Source organism: Salvelinus sp. IW2-2015, linkage group LG22 (assembly GCF_002910315.2).
Source record: "Salvelinus sp. IW2-2015 linkage group LG22, ASM291031v2, whole genome shotgun sequence".
Lineage (NCBI taxonomy): Eukaryota > Metazoa > Chordata > Actinopteri > Salmoniformes > Salmonidae > Salvelinus > Salvelinus sp. IW2-2015.
In genome coordinates, this window is record NC_036862.1 from 3,567,501 (window position 1) to 3,589,255 (window position 21,755).

Sequence of the window (21,755 nt, forward strand, 5' to 3'; positions counted from 1 at the left end):
TTCCTAATGGTATCATCATCCAGCTCTGAAAGAGGAAGACAGGTCTCTTTAGAAATGCTTCTCCCTTTAAAACACCAAATGAACAACACCCCTTGATAAACAGCAATTATACACTTTATTCCCGGGATGGAGAGAGGGTTAGGGGAATGCAATGAGGTGTGTGTGTGTGTTGTGTGCGTGCGTCTGTGTGACTCTCTCTCGCTCTGTGTGTGTGTGTATGTRTCTTGTAGCTTTTGTGCGGACCATTGTTTATTTAAGGAGTCGTAGCTCACACTTTATTTAAAGAGGAGGAAATGTGTTCTTGTGTTGCAGGGACAGCGCCAGCATTAGAGCATCTGGTACGTTCTCATTCCTCCTCCCTCACTACTATCCCGTTCACCATGTTTGATATCTGCATCCCAAATGAACATGCGTCAGAATGGGCTTTGAATACGTCACTCCTGCAGGACCTCTGGTCGATTTTTCATATCACTTGGGCACTTACTATTTCATTTACTCYCCTCCACTCTTCCCCCTCTCTGATTTCTCTGGCTCTGGGACGTTGCCCCCTTCCCCATTCCTCTCTGTCTTTTTTCTGTCTCTTTTAGTCTTTTTGTTATGTTTTCAATTACTTTTTGATGTGGGGATGAAATGTGTGCACGAGGAGGTTCTTGCGCCCTCTGACGTGGTGATGACTTGATGAGGCACATGACAAAAGTTTGGACACTTTTCATTTGTACTATTTTCTACATTGTAGAATAATAGTGAAGATATCCAAACTATGAAATAACACATATGGAATCATGTAGTAACCAAAAAAGTGTTAAACAAATCAAAATATATTTTATATTTRAGATTATTCAAAGTAGCCACCCTTTGCCTTGATGACAGCTTTGCACACTCTTGGCATTTTCTCAACCACCATCATGAGGTAGTCACCTGGAATTAATTTCAATTAACAGGTGTGCCTTGTTAGAAGTTAATTTGTGGAATTTATTTCCTTCTTAATGYGTTTGAGCTAATCAGTTGTGTTGTGACAAGGTAGGGGTGGTATACAGAATATTTGGTAAAAGACCAAGTCCATATTATGGCAAGAACAGCTCAAATAAGTAAAGAGAATTGACAGTCCATTATTACTTTAAGGCATGAGGGTCAGTATATCCTGACATTTTCAATAATTTTTAAAGTTTTTTCAAGTGCAGTCGCAAAAACCATCAGTCGGGGCGGCAGGTAGGCTAGTAGTTAGAGCATTGGGCCAGTAACCGAACGRTTGCTGGATCGAATCCCCGAGCTGACAAGGTTAAAATCTGTCGTTCTGCCCCTGAACAAGGCAGTGAACCAACTGTTCCCCGGTAGGCCGTCATTGTAAATTWGAATTTGTTCTTAACTGACTTGCCTAGTTAAATAAAAAATAGTACAAAAATTGCTATGATGAAACTGGCTCTCATGAGGACCGCCACAGGAAAGGAAAACCCAGAGTTACCTCTGCTGCAGAGGATAAGTTCATTAGAGTTACCAGCCTCAGAAATTGCAGCCCAAATAAATGTTTCACAGAGTTCAGTTAATAGACACATCTCAACATCAACTGTTCAGAGGAGACTGTGTGAATCAGGTCTTCATTGTCGAATTGCTGCATAGAAACCACGACTAAAGGACACCAATAAGAAGAAGAGACGTGCTTGGACCAAGAAACATGAGCAATGGACATTAGACCAGTGGAAATCTGTCCTTTGGTCTGACGGGTACAAATTAGAGATTTTTGGTTCTAACCRCCGTGTCTTCGTGAGATGCAGAGTAGGTGAACGGATGATCTCCGCGTGTGTGGTTCCTACCGTGAAGCATGGAGGAGGAGGTGTGATGTGTGGGTGCTTTGCTGGGGGTGCTTTGATGATTTATTTAGAATTCAAGGCACACTTAACCAGCATGGCTACCACAGCATTCTGCAGCGATATGCCATCCCATCTAGTTTGCGCTTAGTGGGACTATCATTTGTTTTTCAACAGGACAATGACCCAAAACACCCCTGCAGGCTGTGTAAGGGCTATTTGACCAAGAAGGAGAGTGATGGAGTGCTGCATCAGATGACCTGGCCTCCACAATCACCCGGCCTCAACCCAGTTGAGATGGTTTGGGATGAGTTGGACTGCAGAGTGAAATAAAAGCAGCCAACAAGTGCTTAGCATGTGTGGGAACTCCTTCGAAAGATGTTGAAAAGCGGATATCCTCCGATGAAGCTCGGCATTGAGAGGAGATAGCCAGAGTTTGCAAAGTTGTCATCAAGGCAAAGGTAGCTGCTTTGAAGAATCTAAAATATATTTTGATTTTTTTAAACACTTTTTGGGTACTACATGGTTCCATGTGTGATATTTCATCGTTTCGATGTCTTCCCTATTATTCACAATGTAGAAAATATAAAAAATAAATAAAACCCTTGAATTAATCACATTTTTGACTGGTACTGTAGCTCGCTCTCTCTCTCTCACACACACACACACACACACACACACACATATGAAGTCTATACTCGGGGCCGCTCTGGCACATCACTCGGGCCCCCTGAAAAAGACCCCAGGGACGATTCTGAAAATGTTATGTCCAACATCTCCCAGATTCTTCTGTTCTCTCTGTAATACCGGGGTCAGAGTGCCATGCAACAAAGTGAAAAGGTTTTCCTCTCCTCCTTTTGGGGTGTGAACGAACAGCAGATTCCCGGTGCTCTTTTTCCCCCGCTTTTCCTTAGGATAAAGGGATGAATAATACAGGGAGGTCAAAGGGGGTGATGGCACTCTTGATGTAGAGCCAGTCAGAGTCACCTCCCTTAGCCTAGCGTAGCCGTGCTCCCTGCATACTAAACCACCGCCCGCTCCTTTTAGGGAACCATATGAAACGCTAATGTTTTTTTCTTTTTCTCGACGACACCCACCACCGCGAAAGCAGATGACCCCAAAGTTAGATTTTCTGATTTACAGGTGATCTAGGGAAGCAAACAACCTTTTAGCAGCTTTGCAAATTACATCATATTCAGGTGCCCCCAAATTAAGCCGTGCAATTTTACATATTCCCTTTTTTTATTTTTTTTATTTTTAAATGTTTTTTTTGGGGGGGGGTTTATGAGATAGGAAAGTGAAGAGGAGACAGGAAAGGTAGAAGAGTCCGAAGGGAAGTGGGTCGGATTCGAATCCATGCCGACTCTGGTAGCCTAGGCTGGAGCACACAGGCCAGATCCCTTAATCTGTTGGTTGGTTCATGGTGCATGTCTGGGTGTGTACAGTTTGTGTATGGTCTGTGTACTTGTTGTGGTGCTGTGTCAGACACTCAACACTTACCTCTGTCCTCATGGTCCTCCCAACCAGATGAGGATGCCAGCTCACTTGAGAGAGAAGGAAGGAGGGAGAGATCTTTGAGAGAGAGAGAGAGGGAGTGGGAGGGAGGGAGGGAGGGAGGGAGGGAGGGAATAAGAGAGAAAGAGGGAGAAAGAGAGAGCGAGAGGGAGAAGAAAAGAGGAAGCGAGAGAGATGGAAAGATGGCGATGGCGCAAGAGAGCAGTTGGCAACACCCTGATACCACGCAACAGAGTGTAGACTAGAAACTTCAACAAGAGTTTGTTGACTTCGTCGGTAATGCCCTCTGTCCTCCTTCACCCGCCTCTACCTCCTACCCTCTGACGTGAGGAGTTATGAGTCCCGCTCCTCTGACTGAACGGGAGGAGTAGCAGAGAGGAGGACGCGCAGGTGGGTGGGGGAGGGAGGCGCAGGCAGGGAGAAAGTAATTGATTTACTACTCTATCAAAGGACTGTGTGAATTATTCAAAAGAAGATTACATGCATAAACAGCAGGAATCAATATGATGTATCCCAAATGGCACCTTATTCCCTTTCTAGTGCACTGCTTTTGACCAGGGATTCCCTATGGGCCCTAGTCAAAAGCAGTGCAGAGCAGGGCACTATAATGGGAATAGGGTCAATTGGGGATGCAGCCTCTGTGTTGGCACTTTTGCATTTAGGTAAACAGGAGGTAGCTAGCTATATATTCCTAATGTAAAGATGAGGTCTCTGGTGGGCTTGGCTGGAGAGAACTCTGCTATATGGCTGGATGGGGCTGCATTGACTTCACTGGTCTCTCTGTTTTCAAGAGGTAACGCTACGTCACGCATGTGCATGCACGAAGGCATACACATACACACATGCCACACACGATACACACCAACTGTATCTTTTATCTTAGGCTAGACCACCAGWGTGGCTGCCCATACGACGGCATTACTTTGAAGAGCTCTAACGGCTTATTGACCACAATGGGACCACAATGAGACCACAATGGGACCACAGTAGGAGCACAGTGGGACGTCAGTCCAGCCCCAGACGCTGGAGGATAATCTCTTAGAGTGTGTGGGGGGGGGGGGGGGGGGCATGTCAGTTTAGAGCAAGTTCGTCGAGTCAAGACAGCCTCTTGACCCTGAACCCACGAGGTCAAGAGGCCATGATGCACTGGACCTAGCCCCCCAAGAGGGCAAGGATGGAGACAGCCACAAGCCCGCTGTGTGTTGTATGTATTTGGCTGTGATGGGGTGCTGTGTGTTGTGTTGAGTTGACCCATACAAAAGGTTTGTGGTGAACAAATTACAGCAATGCTACAGTGTTTCTGTTTACTTTTTAAATCCAATCAAATCCAATTTATTGGTCACATACACATGGTTAGCAATGTTAATGCGAGTGTAGCGAAATGCTTGTGCTTCTAGTTCCGACACTGCAGTAATATCTAACAATAATATCTAACAGTTAATATCAAACAAGTAATCTAACAATTCCCCAACAACTACCTGATACACACATATCTAAAGGGGTGAATGAGAATATATACATTAAGTATATGTATGAGCGATGGCCGAGCAGCAATAGGCAAGGTGCAAAAGATGGTATAAAATACAGTATATACATGTGATATGAGTAATGTAAGATATTAAACATTATTAAAGTGGCATTATTAGAGTGCATTCTATAAATGACTAGTACCTCTTTATTAAAGTGGCCAGTGATTGGGTCTCAATGTAGGCAGCAGCCTCTTTGAGTTCGTGATTTCTGTTTAGCAGTCTGATGGCCTTGAGATAGAAGCTGTTTTTCAGTCTCTCGGTCCCAGCTTTGATGCCACCTGTACTGACCTCGCCTTCTGGATGGTAGCGGTGTTAACAGGCATGGCTCGTGTGGTTGATGTCCTTGATGATCTTTTTGGCCTATCTGTGGACATCGTGGGTTAGTGTTCCTGGAGGCAGATAGTTTGCCCCGGTGATGCATTGTGCAGACCGCACCACCCTCTGGAGAGCCTGGCGGTTGAGGGCGGTGCAGTTGCCGTACCAGGCTGTGATACAGCCCGACAGGATGCTTTCGATGTGCATCTGTAAAAGTTTGTCAGGGTTTTGGGTGCCAAGTCAAATTTCCGAGGAACTTAAAACTTTCCACCTTCTTCACTGCTGTCCCGTCGATGTGGATAGGGGGGTGCTCCCTCTGATGTTTCCTGAAGTCCACGATCATCTCCTTTGTTTTGTTGACATTGAGTTAGAGGTTGTTTTCCTAATACCAGAGCCTGGTTTTTAAGGCACTAAACATCACACACACATGTGTGCTCCGTTGTAGTGTGTACAGCTGTATTTCACTCCCATTTCCTGCTGGATATTTGAATATGTGAATATTGAATGTGTGTGGCTTATTATTGGTGGGTGTTTATGCACATCAGTAATTTGCGCTCCAGTCGTCAGGAAACCCGGGTGTGTGGAAGTATCTGATTACGATTCGGGACAGAGGACCGTGAATAAAATCTTGTCCCCCTGGTGAGGGGGTCGTTTGGTGTTGTACCCCCCCCCCCCCCCGTAGCACCCCCCTGTAAACGTACCCCATAAACAACAAATTTATCACCCCCCAAGAGTGATCACTGTAAGAGAGAGAAAGACCAGATACAGTCAGGTCCAAAATGATTGGCACCCTCGATAAAGATGACCAAAAAAGACTGTATAAAACAATCATACAAATACTGAGCCAAATTGTATGCAACAAAAAAAAAAAGATTTGATTATTTTATACTAATACAATTGCTGAGAGAAAGAGATTTTGTTTAACAAGTAATAAAATACATTCTCTAAAAGGTACGTGTCAAATGCTAGAAGATAGCCATAGACATCCAGTCACTGCACGCAGAAGCATCAAAATGGTATCCACAAGTTCATCTGACTCTGGGAAAGTAGGTAAAGGACCTGTTTGACAAAATCCCAAAGTATCCCTTTAAACTCTTGTTTCTTCAGCTCTTTGTTTTCTTCTGGGCCATGTATGGAGGTTCCACTCTGATCAGGCCCTATGAGAGACTTTAGATGGTACACCAAACCAACCACCAGGATCACAATCTTCTTCTTAACACTGCCAAAAACACATCCAGGCCTAGCAGGGGCTGGGGCTAGAGGACCACTATATAGGAAGCCATATCTTGAATGTGCGTAGTCCTTGTTCGCTTGCTTTAGAGCAGGGATGGGCAACTCCAGTCCTCTGGGACCTGATTGGTGTCACACTTTTGACCCAGCCCCAGCTAACACACCTGATTCCAATAATCAACTAATCATGATCTTCAGTTTAGAATGCAATTAGTTTAATCAGCTGTGTTTGCTAGGGATGGAGGGGGAAGGTGTGAGACCACTCTGGCCCCTGAGGCCTGGAGTTGCCCATCCCTGCTTTAGAGTGAATCTGAAGAAACTCTCCACAATGAAAGAAAAGATGAACGTACGTCCGTTTTAACCCCAACAGTCATCAGTTGTTTTTTTTATGTAGGAAGTTGTATGTGGAGTGGTAATAAGCTGCAACGCACATGCATTCGCTTTTTCCTTCTGTTACAAGGACTTTTGCCCTTTGATATAAACAATTTCCCCCTCTGGTCATAGGACTTTTCCCCTTCTGGTCTAAGTACCTTTCAATTTACAAGCGTTTTTTGGGGGGTCATTTGTACCCCCTTTTTGTCCCCAATTTCGTGATTACGATCTTGTGTCATCGCTACAACTCCCCAACAAGCTCGGTAGGCGAAGGTCGAGTCATGCGTCCTCCGAAGAATGACCTGCCATACCGCGCTTCTTAACATGTCGGAGGAAACACCGTTTAACTGATGAAGTAAGCATACTATGTACAGGTTCAGTTCCAGTACCATATTTACAATGTGCAGGGATACTGGATCGATAGAGTTAGATATGTATTGGGGAGAGGTGACTAGCCATCAGGATTCAGTGCATTCAGAAAGTATTCAGACCCCTCCACTTTTTCCACATTTTGTAACACTACAGCCTTATTCCAAAATGGATTAAATGTAATTTTTTCCCCCTCATCCAATCTATACCGAATACAATCTATACATAATGACAAAGCAAATACAGGTGCCTAGACATTTTTGCAAAAAAAAATGAAATATCACATTTCGATAAGTACTTAAAAAAAAAAAATAGTACTTTTTAAAAACTTTTTCTCCCCAATTTTGTGATATCCAATTGGTAGTTAGTCTTGTCCCATCGTTGGAACTCCCCTACGGTCTCGGGCGAGGCGAAGGTCAAGAGCCATGCGTCCTCCGAAACACAACCCTGCCAAGCCACACTTCTTCTTGACACACTGCTCGCTTAACCCGGAAGCCAGCCGCACCAATGTGTCGGAGCAAACACTGTCCAGCTGGCGACCGAAGTCAGCTTGCAGGCGCCCGGCCCGCCACAAGAAGTTGCTAGAGCGCGATGGGACAAGGAAATCCCGGCCAGCCAAACCCTCCCTTAACCCGGACGACGCTAGGCCAATCGTGCGTCACCTCATGTGACACAGCCTGGGATTGAACGTGGGTCTGTAGTGACGCCTTAAGCACTGCGACACAGTGCCTTAGACCACTGCGTCACTCGGGAGACCATCAGTACTTTGTTGAAGCGCCCTTGGCAGCAATTACAGCCTTGTCTTCTTGGGTATGACGCTACAAGCTTGGCACACCTGTATTTGGAGAGTTTCTCCCATTATTCTCTCTGCAGATCCTCTCTACCTCTGTTAGGTTGGATGGGGATCGTCGCTGCACAGCTATTTTCATGTCTCTCTAGAGATGTTAGTTCGAGTTCAAGTCCAGGCTCAGGCTGGGCCACTCCAGCGTTGTCTTGGCTGTGTGCTTAGGTTGTTGTCCTGTTAGAAGTTGAACCTTCGCCCCCGTCTGTGGTCCTGAGCACTCTGGAGCAGGTTTTCATCAAAGATCTCTCTGTACTTTGCTCCGTTCATCTTTCCCTCTCCTGACTAGTGTCCCAGTCCCTGCCGCTGAAAAACATCCCCACAGCATGATGCTGCCACCACCATGCTTCACCGTAGGGATGGAATTGGCCAGGTGCCTGGTGTCCACCAGACATGACGTATGGCATTCAGGCCAAAGTTCAATCTTCATTTCATCAGACCAGAGAAACATGTAAAGAGTCCTTTAAGTGCCTTTTGGCAAACTCCAAGCGGTTTGTCATGTGCCTTTTACTGAGGAGTGGCTTCTGTCTGGGCACTCTACCATAAAGGCCAGATTGGTGGTGTGCTGCAGGGATGGTTATCTTACTGGAAGGTTCTCCCATCTCCACAGAGGACCTCTAGAGCTCTTTCAGACTGACCATCAGGTTCTTGTTCACTTCTGCTGACCAAGGCCCTTCTCCCCCGATTGCTCAGGTTGGCTGCGCGGCAATTTCTAGGAAGTCTTGGTGGTGCCAAACTTCTTCAATTTAAGAATGATGGGGGCCGCTGTGTTTTTGGGGRCGTTCAATTCTGCAGAAATGTTTTKGTACCCTTTCCCAGATCTGTGCCTCGACACACTCCTGTCTCAGAGCTCTACGGACAATTCCTTTGACCTCATTGCTTGGTTTTTGCTGTGACATGTCAACTGTCAACKGTGGGACTGTCAACTGTCAACTGTCAACTGTGGGACTTTATATAGACAGGTGTGTGCCTTTCCAAATCATGTCCAATCAGTTGAATTTACCACAGATGGACTCCAATCAAGTTGTAGAAACATCTGAAGGATGATCAATGGAAACAGGATGCACCTGAGCTCAATTTCGAGTCTCATAGCAAAGGGTCTGAATACTTATGTAAAGAAGGTATTTGTTTTTGTTTTTGGCCAGAAAAATCTAAAAACCTGTTTTCGCTTTGTCAGTATGGGGTATTGTGTGTCGATTGATTAGGAAAATGTTTTATTTAATCCATTTTAGAATAAGGCTTTAACGTAACAAAATGTGGAAAAAGTGAAGTGGTCTCAATACTTTCCGAATGCACTTTACTGTATATGATAAACAGAGTAGCAGCAGTGTACATTGTATGTGAGTGGGTGTGTGTAGAGTAGGTATAAATGTATGTGCATATTATGTGTGTGTAAGCAAATAATGTTTGTAGGTGTGTTGGAGTATGTGTTGGTAGTGTGTAGGGCCCTGTGTGCATAGAGACAGTGCCAAAATTAGAGTAAAATACAAATGTTAACTCAGATAGTCAGTGTAGCCATTTTGTTAGCTATATAGTTAGCTATTTAGCAGTCTAATGGGGATAGAAGCTGTTCAGGAGCCTGTTGGTGTCAGACCTGATGCACCGGTACCGCTTGCCGTGCAGAAGCAGAGGGCACAGTCTATGGCTTGCTTGAGTGGCTTGCTTGAGTGGTTGGAGTCTTTAATGATTTTCCTGGCCTTCCTTTCAAACTGCCTGATATAGATGTCCTGGATGGCAGGTAGCTCGGCCCCAGTGATGTAGTGGGCTGTCCGCACCACCCTCTATTGCCATACTAGGCAGTGATGCAGCCAGTCAATATGCTCTCAATGGTACAGCTGTAGAACGTTTTGAGGATTTGAGGGCCCATGCCAAACCTTTTCAACCTCCTGGGGGGGGGGAAGAGGCGCCCCCCTGTATCCTGTAGTCCACGATCAGGTCCTTGGTCGTACTTTTCCCTCTGGTCTAATGAAATCCCAATGGCCCAGGGCAATGAAGGGGACATATTTTTGCCTATAACCCCCCACTAGTATTGCATCTATCTAAGTTCAATATTAAAGCTTTTTGGGCGACCTGACCAAACTGACATAGATGTGTCATTCTTATTGAAAGCAAGTCTAAGAACCGGTAGATCTGTTCTATGTGCGCTATTTCTATGCTTCCCATTCTTAAAATTTGTTTTTGAGTCTTTTACTTCCGGTTTTGCGCACCAGCATAAAACAGCAGAAAATACAATATTTTGGGCCATTGAAAATATATTTCACAGCGGTTTAGATGGTACAATGATTCTCCACACTATTACATTGCTTGTTTAGTCACATAAAGTAAAAAAAAATTATGTCCGTTTCCGTCAAAGCACCCACTGTTATTGTTTATCCAAACACACCACTTGGCCCAAATCAGATTTAATTTCCAGTTTTTAAATATTATTTAGTGAAGACAAAATATATTTGTTCAAATTACTATGCGCCTGGATTCCTTTGCGATGAAGAGATGCTCAGTGTTTGACAGAGCCGTGCTTATCACGCCACCAGTCGCAGCYGGTGCAACAATTAGCGCTGTGCTATGGGGTTTGTCTTATTTGCTTGGTTGGGTTGTGTTGTTAATTCGTCTGTGTGAATGTGATCAGTAGGAATGAGGGGAGAAGAATGCCACTGTTAATTTCTCCCAGTGCTCTGCCTTCGTTTCTGTTTTTACACTTGCGCGCGCGTGTGTGTACGTGCGCTCGCAAGCACACACATGCCTACTGTACATACCACCAACCRAATCCACACATACCACACACACCCACACAGAGGCTTGAGTCCCAGGTGACAGGCGCACACACGCACACAGCKTGGCTCTGTGTACTAGTCCTGGGAGAGAGCTTCCTGGTGCTAATCAGTCCAGATGCACAGCTGCTTCAAGAGGAGAAGTGGATAAAAGAGTCGGATCAGTCGATACATAAAACATCAGATTCATCAGGATTACTGCCTCAATCAGCACTTAGTTCAGTTAGCTCAGTTTAATCACAGGGCGTTGAGGATTCGGTGTAGGTTTGGGTACATGTTTGTAGGTGTACGTACGTACGTRCGTGCGTGCGTGCGTGCGTGCGTGCGTGYGTGYGTGTGTATGTGTGCGCGCGAGAGCTTGTTTGTATGTGTGTGTGTGTACATGTTCGTGTGGGGTGTAGGATTCAAGTAATATGTGGTTTTAGGTAGAGTCCGTGGTTGGTGTACAGATGGACTGTGCTGTGCTCAAGCAGGTGTGCCTGTACAGGGGTACATGGGGCTGGCCCGGGGTTGGGACTTCACTTTCGGCTTTAGGAATCCCTCTCTTTGGATGTTGTGTCATGGTCCCCTGGAGGTTTTGTCTAGTTCCCGTTTTTTTGTCTTTTTTCCCCCGGCGACATCCTTCAGGACACTTTTAGGATGTTCTTGGGAAGTTGTGTCAKGGTCCTCTGGAGGTTTTTGTCATCTGATGGTCGCAGAAAKKYCCCCCCCCCCCCCCAGAAAAAAGTTCTACCCAGGGCACTCGCACCCTAGTTTCATTACACATCACCCCTTGTTACTGTTGCCAAGCCCATCAAGGTGCTGATTGGTGAACCACTGATCCATTCACAGCTCTTTGCCTGTCGGTAATGTTTGGGACACACGAACATTGCTTTTAACAGTGTTTTCAACATGCATATTTGACACACTTTGATGTACAGTATATGATTACATGGAGTATGTTTATTTAATTTATTCATGTATTAACTGTGATTATTATTCAACACGTCCTCACCTGGGATTTGTACCGACAACCTCTTGCTTCACGGCATTCCGATCTTCCTGCTTCGCCTCCATGTCTGTGTCAGTGACCGATTTCAGCCCGCATTCCTACACTTTGTACTTCAAAGTAGATCTCAGTTGTGTTGAAAATGTACTCAAGTGAAAGTATTGTATTTATCATAGTGATTAAGGTGTGACATTAAAACAGAATAATATGCCCCGCTAACATTAGACAACATTACAACAAAAAAACGAATTGCTGTAATAAGTCAATTTAATCAATGATGAGAGAATAGTCAGATTAACAGATAGTCAGATTAACAGATAACTAAAATTGCAGTGCAGATGGCGGTCTTTCGCTAAATGCAGAGAAATATTAAATCAAAATCAAATTGTATTTGTCACATGCGCCGAATACAACATGAAATGCTTACTTACAAGCCCTTAACCTACAATGCAGTTTTAAGAAAATAGAGTCATGTTATAGATGAAGAATGTGGTAGGGAACTTCTGAGAATACGATATAGACTTTGCGGTGCAGACGAAAAATCTGTATACCCAAAATCCAGAAGTTGTGAGTTCAAATCCCAGGTGGGGGTCATATTGAAAAGTCAGTACTAAGTGATCATGTCAAATGTAATCATATTGTCATTGATGAAAGATTTTTTAAACTATTTGAACTAAACACCGTATTGTACCACTTACATTAAAACCCCAATACCATTTCATTACTTCACTTAAAATGGTTTGGGACACCTGGGACCAACACATGGCGTCCTGATGACTGGTAAAATGAATATCCTGAGAACGTGTTAAAAAATGTCCTGACGTTGTCCTCATTGATGTCCTGGTAACTTACAGGGAACGAGACAAAGGTCCCCCAGAGAACGTTCCCTTGGGACCATCAGGCGACGCCCCGTTGACCATCATGAAACTTCCCCTTGTGGTCATTGAATGTCCCATGGATAACGTCCTATCAGAACCAAATCGGAACCTTTTCGTAACGTTCCTCAATGGACATCATAGTACCTCATTATAACGTTATACTGTGACCAAAACCGGGACCTGTACTGAACATCCTCTTATGGTCTCGAGGTTAACGTCATGTTCCTAGAACGTTCTCATAATGTCAGTGAGAACATCTTTCCGAAACCCTTAAAGGAACCTAATGTGAATGTCGCCTAATGTCCTTAGGACGTCCCCTGTTTGCTGGGTAGTCATCCTTTGTTTTGGCTTTGTAACACATTTTATGATGCAAAATTACTCCAGTAACAACATTGTATTGCAATTTCTTATTCCACTTTCCTATGTAACTGAACAACTATTGGTATGTTATAACATAAATATGAGTACAATATTATTTCTAGAGTAATTACAGTGTTGCTACACAGGTGTAAGAGCAACTTAATGTCGAGTGTTCCTGAGTATTTCATGATATTTATTTTCCTGTTGGGTAAAACAATAGCAGCATGTAAGTGATGAGAAAGAAAAGCAAGGGATGAGGGGAGAGGAGGATGGAGAGGGTAAAGAGGAGTAGGGAATGGGATAGTGGCCTGACAGACCCAGGCCTTTTATCAATTCGGTTTGCTCACCTCCCGCGTCCTCTCCTCCGTCCTCTCTCGCCACCGTTTGAAAAAGTTCTCAGTTAATCGAGGAGWGTCGGCAAGGAGGGTGAACGTGGATGGAAATGCGCTTGCTTGAAATGAGACGGTCCTTCTCCACTCGTGCGTCATTAGTCAAATTACGTTTACAGGGGTGGATCCCATAATGAATGTGCGAAGTGCTCAAAACGAATGAAGTTAGTTGTGCAAGACATTTTATAGGTAAAACTAGCATATTGTTTTTAAACGTGTGCATGATTTTCTCCTCCGACGATACAACAGCTGATTCAAAGGGGGGGTGGCATATATCAAAACTCTTCCGCGGTAGGATGCACTTGTGCTTCCTCGCGAAAAGGAGGCTATCGCGGAGGGGGGAACGTCTTCAGTTTGCCTACTAACGAATTGACACACTCCTTGACCACTTACCGGCTTCCTGGTCACAGAGGAGAGAGTACTGAGGACGGACTTTTGCCGAAATGAAAACCCCCTAGCCACACGGTCATATATCCAATGGGCAGTCCCCCCCCTCTCCTATTCCCTCTCTTTTTTGCAGGTAATTTGATTGTGGTGGATAAAGAGGCTGGAAACAGCTCGGGGGAGAGAGAGAGAGAGCGAGCGACTCGGCAGATAAGAGGGGGAGAGAAATGGCACGATAATCTGCAAACAGATTTCCATGCTTATTACACTAATGATTGCATCATATTTGATGTGGCGGGGGAGGAGGGTGGAGGAAGAGGGGGGGAGAGAGGGGATCCTCTCATCTCCACCGCGCTGCTAAATGATGGAGTAATTTCACTGACCCCTGATCGGGGGCCGGCCCACACGTAATTGCATGTCATTCTGACGGGGGAAATGGCTGCCATGAAACCAAAGTATTCACCCACCCCACCTCCCTCCTCTCTGCCCCCTTTTTCTATTTGTCTGTCTTCCACTCGCTCTCTCTCCTCTCGCTCCGGCATGCCGCTAGCTCGAGGATACACCACCGTGAAAAAAAAGCTAACAAAAGAAATATTGCATTAATTTCCAAATGATGATATTACATTTAGCGTGGAGGCATCATATATCAAAACGTGAGAACTACTCTCTTACTGTACGCGCTTCATCTTAATGGTATCGGTGGATGTCAAGGGCATGGAGGAAATTAAATCGGAAAGTGCAGATAGACCAAAGAAGATATTATCTCTTGATGATTGCAGTTTTGATAGGTATTCCAGTGAATTTCATTTTCTCTGGATGGGGAGAAGATGAGTTAGCCCGCACATTTGCTCATTTTTCTTCTACATGATTTATTTGAGTTGAGTATAAAACTTTTCCCCACCTCCTTTATCGACGGGGATACACACACACACACACACACACACACACACACACACACACAGGCGTGCGCGCACACACTCACAAACACACACAGGGTGGTACATTTATGTTGTTGTGTTTCGTCTTGGCCCAAGCTGTGTGTGTGTGTGTTTGCCTGTGTGCGCGCCCACAAGATGAGGCCAGCGCGGCAGGCGGGCTGCAGGGGGGCAGGCATCAGTGGGAATGATTTCAGGGAGATGGAGGGTGTCATTACTCAGGCTTGTTTACATTCTAAATACGTAATGAAATCTTGTTCCTAATAATGAAAGGAATAAAAGTTTTGGAAATTGTAAAAGTGGTGAAGTTTGAGAAATGAGCCGGGGTCTGTGAAATAACATTTGGGGGCAGGAAACGACATTATTATGCAGTGCTCATGCCTGCTAGAGACGTGAAGATGAACAGCTCCCGGCMCATAAAATGCTGTTAGCGCCAGCCTGAAGTATGGCACATGGTAAAAGAGACTCCGGTTCCATATTGCGATTATATATAAAAGTATATCCATATACAACATTATTTTTTATATAAGATGAGAGACTCGGCGGGGGTGCAGAGGGGTGCGAAGGCTCGACCGCTGATAGGCAGGGATTTGTTTTCATATTTATAAAGTATATAAACATATTGCCAAGGAACCTCATCTCTGCCCTGATCTTATAGACCTCAATATTAAAAACAGGAATATTACATTTTCAAGGGGTGCTGTTTTAGTTTCGGGTTTCGGGGGCAACAAATGAAAACATTTTTTTTTTTAAATGACAACTTTTTAAAAAATCAAATGAGATGAATAAATAAACAAATAAATAAAAAGCAATCAAGGGGTCATTGTGGTTAGAGGGGATTTGGCATCGGTTCTTTACGAATACAACCACTTGGCCTTTGTCTTATATAGACTGAGTCATTTTATTATCATTTCGATGGTTCCTGATACCCTCTGGTCTGCTTCCCTAATGGTACCCTGCTCCTTATATAGTGCCCTACTCTCGACTAGAGACATACGGCCCTGGTCAAAAGTAGTGCACTAGGGAATAGGGTGCTATTTGGGATTGAACACTATGGGTGTCCTTCATTTGTGTCCTGTTTTGTTTGTCTCAATTGTCTCTGTTCTTGTTGCCTGTTGTGCAGCAGCATATTTGTCACTCAATCAGAGCTATTCATTGTGTTCATGCTGAGTGTGTCAAATGTAATCCTCTTCTTTAGTTGGAGCTAGTTTATAAGTATTTAAATATTGGGAGTATGTTTGACGTTTTGGGAGTATATCTTTTATGTTCTTCTTTGTTGTATGTAAATGGGTGTCTTTGTTAATCAACTGTTACATCCTAACTGTAGACTACGTGAATTTGTGGTTATGTGTCAAACAGACTCATAATATTTAAATACTTAAAAACCAGGTAAAAATGTAAAATTGATACACGCATCAGGAATACAATAATAGGTCTGATTGATTCACAAATAGGCTACTGCACAACAGAAGACAAGAATGAAGAAAATTGAGAGAAACAAAACAGGAGATAAATGCAGGACACCCGAGTGTGTATATTATGTGCATGTATGTTCTAGTGATTGTGTACGCATGGGCTTGTTGTGTGTGTGTGTTATGGACACATGTAGTCCGGTATTAGATTATGATGTGATTTGGAGGTGCTAGTGTGGTTGAGATAAAGTGGTCGTCTCTTCTTTTCTTCTCTTCCCCTCCCTCTCTGCTCTCTTCTCGGGCCTGTCGAAGGGAAGGTGGGGTGTGATAGGTTATGACTTCTGCTGACTCCAGTACTCAACTGATCAAGACCAGCCCCCCCCCCACCCTCTCTCACTCCACTCTTTCCCCTGCCAAGTGGAATGGCTGGAATTGAATATCGTCTAATAGAAAGGACTGACAGAGGGAGACAGAGGAAGTGGTGTGGCAGACTGGACTGGCGGTGGAGGTGTCTATCCGTTACAGGAGGGGGAGGGAGGGGGAGAAAGAGAGAGGGAGGGGGAGCGAGAGAGTCTAACCTTGATGGCTGAGTGGATAGGGAAGAAAGACAAGACAGTTTGTGGTAACCCAGCTGTTTAAGCTTGCCTGGCTGGTGCAATGGAACCAATGAAATGGTCCCAAAAGTCTAAAAACAGACTGGCCAAAGATAGAGATTAAGATGGTCCTGATGTATACACTGAGTGATCAAAACATTATGAACATCTGCTCTTTCCATAACATAGACTGACCTGGTGAGTCTAGGTGAAAGCTATGATCCCCTTATTGATGTCACTTGTTAAATCCACTTTAATAAATGTAGATGAAGGGGAGGAGACAGGTTAAAGAAGGATTTTTAAGCCTTGAGACAATTGAGACATGGATTGTGTGTGTGCGCCATTGAGGGTGAAAGGGGAAGACGAAAGATTGAAGTGCCTTTGAACGGGGTATGGTAGTAGGTGCCAGGTGCACCGTTTTGAGTGTGTCAAGAACTCCAACGCTTCAGGGTTTTTCACGCTTAAGTTTCCCGTCTGTATCTAGAATGGTCCACCACCCAAAAGACATCCAGCTAACTTGGCACAACTGTGGGAAGCATTGGAGTCAACATGGGCCAGCATCTCTGTGGAATTCTTTCAACACCTTGTGGAGTCCATGGCATATGGTTTAAATATTTTGAATGCTCATCAAACCATTCAGTGACCACTCATGCCCTGTGGATGGTGACATAGCCATCCTATGGTGACATAGCCATGGTAGCTAAAATAATGGCCTGCCCGGCATTTTTATACATGACCCTAAGCATGATGGGATGCTAATAGCTTAATTAACTCAGGAACCACACCTGTGTGGAAGCACCTGCTTTCATTATACTTCTACTCAAGTGTTTCCGTTATTTAGGCAGTTACCTGTACATACAGTAAAATATAAAAGCGGAAGAATAATATTATAGTATAATAATATTCATATTTGGATTGTGTCTGTCGAGTAAACTGTGTGAACTGAAGACCTAACAATCTAGTGACCTTAAAGGCTTGAGGTGTTCGCACAAGACTCATGCCAAGACGCATGCCAAGACACATGGGGCGGCAGGTAGCCTAGTGGTTAAGAGCACAGTAACCGAAAGGTCACTGGTTCGAATCCCCAAGCCGACTAAGTGAACAATCTGTTGATGTGCCCTTGACCAAGGCACTTAACCACTCTGGATAAGAGCGTCTGCTAACTGACTAGAATGTAAATGTAAGGTCATGCCTGAGTCCCAAATGGCACCCTATGATCAAAAGTAGTGCACTACATAGGAAGTAGGGTGCCAGTTGAGATTCTACCTGGTAGTTTTTGGCCGTCTTGTCGATTTGCCAGGAGACTGAATAATTGTCTATGGGTGAGAAGAACAGAGAGATAAATAGGGGAGGGATAGAAGAAGAGAAAGGAGTGTTGTTGGTAGAAGAGAAGAGAGAGGGGTGGGAGAGAGAGGGGTGGGATAGAGATAGAGGAAAGGGATAGAGTGATAGAGCGAGGGGTGGGACTGAAGAAGAGAGAGGGGAGGTAGTGGGAATTTAGGGAGGGATAAAGGACCTTGCACTGTCTGTCTACGGTCAGCCAGATGATCCGGTGAGACCGTGGAGAGAAATCCCCATTGCTGTGACTAAGAGAGGGCCTCACGCCAGACAGGCCTAGAGAGGGCGGGAGAGAGAGACACGTTTGGTGAGAGAGGTGCAAACCTGATGACACGTGAGCCTGATGATGAGTGTGTGTGTAATTGGCTTAGGCTGCCGAGCGGATCAGTGTCCTCTGTGTGTGGAGATAATGGACTAGAGGGAGGGAGGCTGGAGGAGCAGCAGAGAGAGAGAGGCCTCTACCAGGTCTACCAGGTCCTCATTTATGCCCCTACACCTGGACGTACACAGGTGCAAGTACACACACACACCATCCTCCTCCCTGCCCTCACACCAACACACTATCTATAGGCTTTAGTTGACGTTGTAGACACATTTTTGTCGTTGTTTAACATGCAGTAGCTATCTAAAGTGGTTGGTAGCTGTACCTCGAGCCCTAAAGTAACGAAACCCTGAACTAAGTCAAAATGACGCCTATCCATCTAATCCAGGTCTTCACATGACAAGGTTTCATCTATTGAACGTGTTTCTATATAGGATTCTATTGATGTGTTTAATGTTGTTATCTTATCTGTGGGGTTTTGTGGTTGTGTGGTGTGTGTGTGTGTGTGTGTGTGTGTGTGTGTGTGTGTGTGTGTGTGTGTGTGTGGTGTGTGTGGTGTGTGGGTGTGTGTGTGTGTGAGAGAGAGCAGTTAGATGTGTGTCTCTCTAACAGAGAGGATGTGTGTTACCTGTGAGAGCGGGTCACAGCAGGACTGTTCTCCCGGCACCTGTCAATCAAACGAGATCTGATCAGGCCCCGCAGATGGGCGTCGCCCCATTTGAAACGACAATAACAACAATCAACAACCATTAAACGGCATGAAAGCCTCTTATTTTCTTTTTCGCTCTCCGTCTCGCTCTCTCTCTCCCCCTCCTTCTTTTCATCTGCGGGAGTTGTGAGGAGAGAAAGTGCAACTTTTCTCTTGGGGGCAATACACACAACACCACACAACACACACCACACACACACACACACAACACACACACACACACACACACACACACACACACACACACACCAGCACACACACCACACACATTCACACTCGCCCCTGCGGCCCCTCTGAAGAAGGAGGGAGAGAGAGGGGGACAAACCAGGCTACTCTACCTCTTTTTTCCTCCCTTTTTTCCTGTGATTTGTTTCTACTGTTTGTTTTATTGCCGTTTGATTGGAGAGAGTCTAATTGAAGGGCAAATCCACTTCAGATGCAGCGGGCATCGCAGGGACCCAGCTGGAAGTTTGGAAGTTTGGGAGGCGAAGCGAGCGCTGCCTCTGGGGAGGACAATTAAAGCTTTTTTTTAATTGTTAATGAATTACGGAGAATGAATCGCTCTCTCTCATCTGTTCTCGCTCATTCTCTCGTTCTCTTACTCTCTCTCGTTCTCATTCGCTCTCGTTCATTGGCTTTCTGTTTGTGTGGAATACAGACACAGAAGAGCCCGTGGTTTGTGCTTTACCCAGGCCAGACAGTGGACACAGTGGAACCAAAAATCATCAAAACTATGAAAAAACACATATGGAGTCATGTAGTAACCAAAAAAGTGTTAAACAAATCAAAATATATTTTATATTTGAGATATTTCAAAGTAGCTTTGCACACTCTTGGCATTCTCTCAACCAGCTTCACGAGGAAGTCTTGAAGCAGTTCCCACATATGCTGAGCACTTGTTGGCTGCTTTTCCTTCACACTGCGGTCCAACTCATCCCAAACCATCTCAATTGGGTTGAGGTCGGGTGATTGTGGAGGCCAGGTCATCTGATACAGCACTCCATCACTCCTTGGTCAAATAGCCCTTACACAGCCTGGAGGTGTTTTGGGTCATTGTCCTGTTGAAAAACAAATGATAGTCCCACTAAGCTCAAACCAGATGGGATGGCGTACCGCTGCAGAATGCTGTGATAGCCATGCTGGTTAAGTGTGCCTAGAAATCTAAATAAATCACAGACAGTGTCACCAGCAAAGCACCATCACACCTCCTCCTCCATGCTTCACGGTGGGAACCACACATGCAGAGGTCATCCGTTCACCTACTCTGTGTCTCACGAAGACACGGCGGTTGGAACCAAAAATCTCAAATTTGGATTCATCACACCAAAGGACAGATTTCCACCGGTCTGATTTCCATTGCTGGTGTTTCTTGGCCCAAGCAAGTCTCTTCTTCTTATTGTTGTGGTTTTTTTCTCCAGCAATTCGACCATGAAGGCCTGATTCACACAGTCTCCTCTGAACAGTTGATGTTGACATGTCTGTTACTTGAACTCTGTGAATCATTTATTTGGGCTGCAATTTCTGAGGCTGGTAACTCTAATGAACTTATCCTCTGCAGCGGAGGTAACTCTGGGTCTTCCTGTCCTGTGGCGGTCCTCATGAGAGCCAGTTTCATCATAGCGCTTGATTTGCTTTTGCGACTGCACTTGAAGAAACGTTCAAAGTTCTTGACATGTTCCAGATTGACTGGCCTTCATGTCTTCAAGTAATGATGGACTGTCGTTTCTCTTTGATTATTTGAGCTGATCCTGTATATCCCTCAGTGTTCAATTAACTATTACGTTTTGATACAAGGTCATTTTGTTTTAGACAGTCCCTTCACATAAACAATACAAATGTGTACTGTATGAAACTATTGGATTCCGTTGGCTGTGTAGTCGAACGCCGGCTTGATATGTTGGTTTGTGTTTATAGGCATGTCTGGTCGTGTGCGTCGTTTAGGCCTACTTTGTGTCTTGGTCAGTATAGCTCTCATTCGCTCTCTCTCTCTCTCTCTCTTTCCCCCTCTGTCTCTCTTTCTCTCTCCCGCTCTCTCTCTGTCAGTGTCTCTGTTCTCCTGGCCATCGAGCCACTTTGATTGTAACTCGACTGGAATAATTTGCCGCGCGGTGCCTAGCCAAGGGCTTTCTTGGCACGGGCACCATTTTCATCATTTGACATGTTTATTTAACCGTTGTATAACGCTCGCCATTTGTCACGTTACGAAACAAACAGGGGCCCGGCTTTTCTTCATATCATTTCTCTTTTCTTTTCTCCCCCGTGTGTAAATACACACGGTGTTATATGGCAGAAGCCTGGGGGGCAGTGTAAGCAAATGCAAATGTAATTAGGGGGGTACATTTCATAATAAACTGTAACTAAGATGATTGCAATGCACCACTATTATCCGGGACCACTTAAGCTCTGTGATGTTTCTGCCGACTGTTTGTTATACACCAAGACGGAGTGTTATTGTAATCACTGTTGTACTGGATGGCGAGAGGGGGACTAGACCAGGCTAACGTGATACTTGTTAGTATCGTGGCAAGGAAACAAAACACGAAGCGAATTTAACTTCTTTAGGAAAACAAACATTTTGGTGTCATTCAAAGTCCCATTTATTTCCCAAGCTCTATAGCACACAATATTTTACATACAGTAGGTTTTTAAAGGACCAGATAGGTCTGCTTCGTGTTTTCGTTTTTACCCCCAATTCTTTTTTGC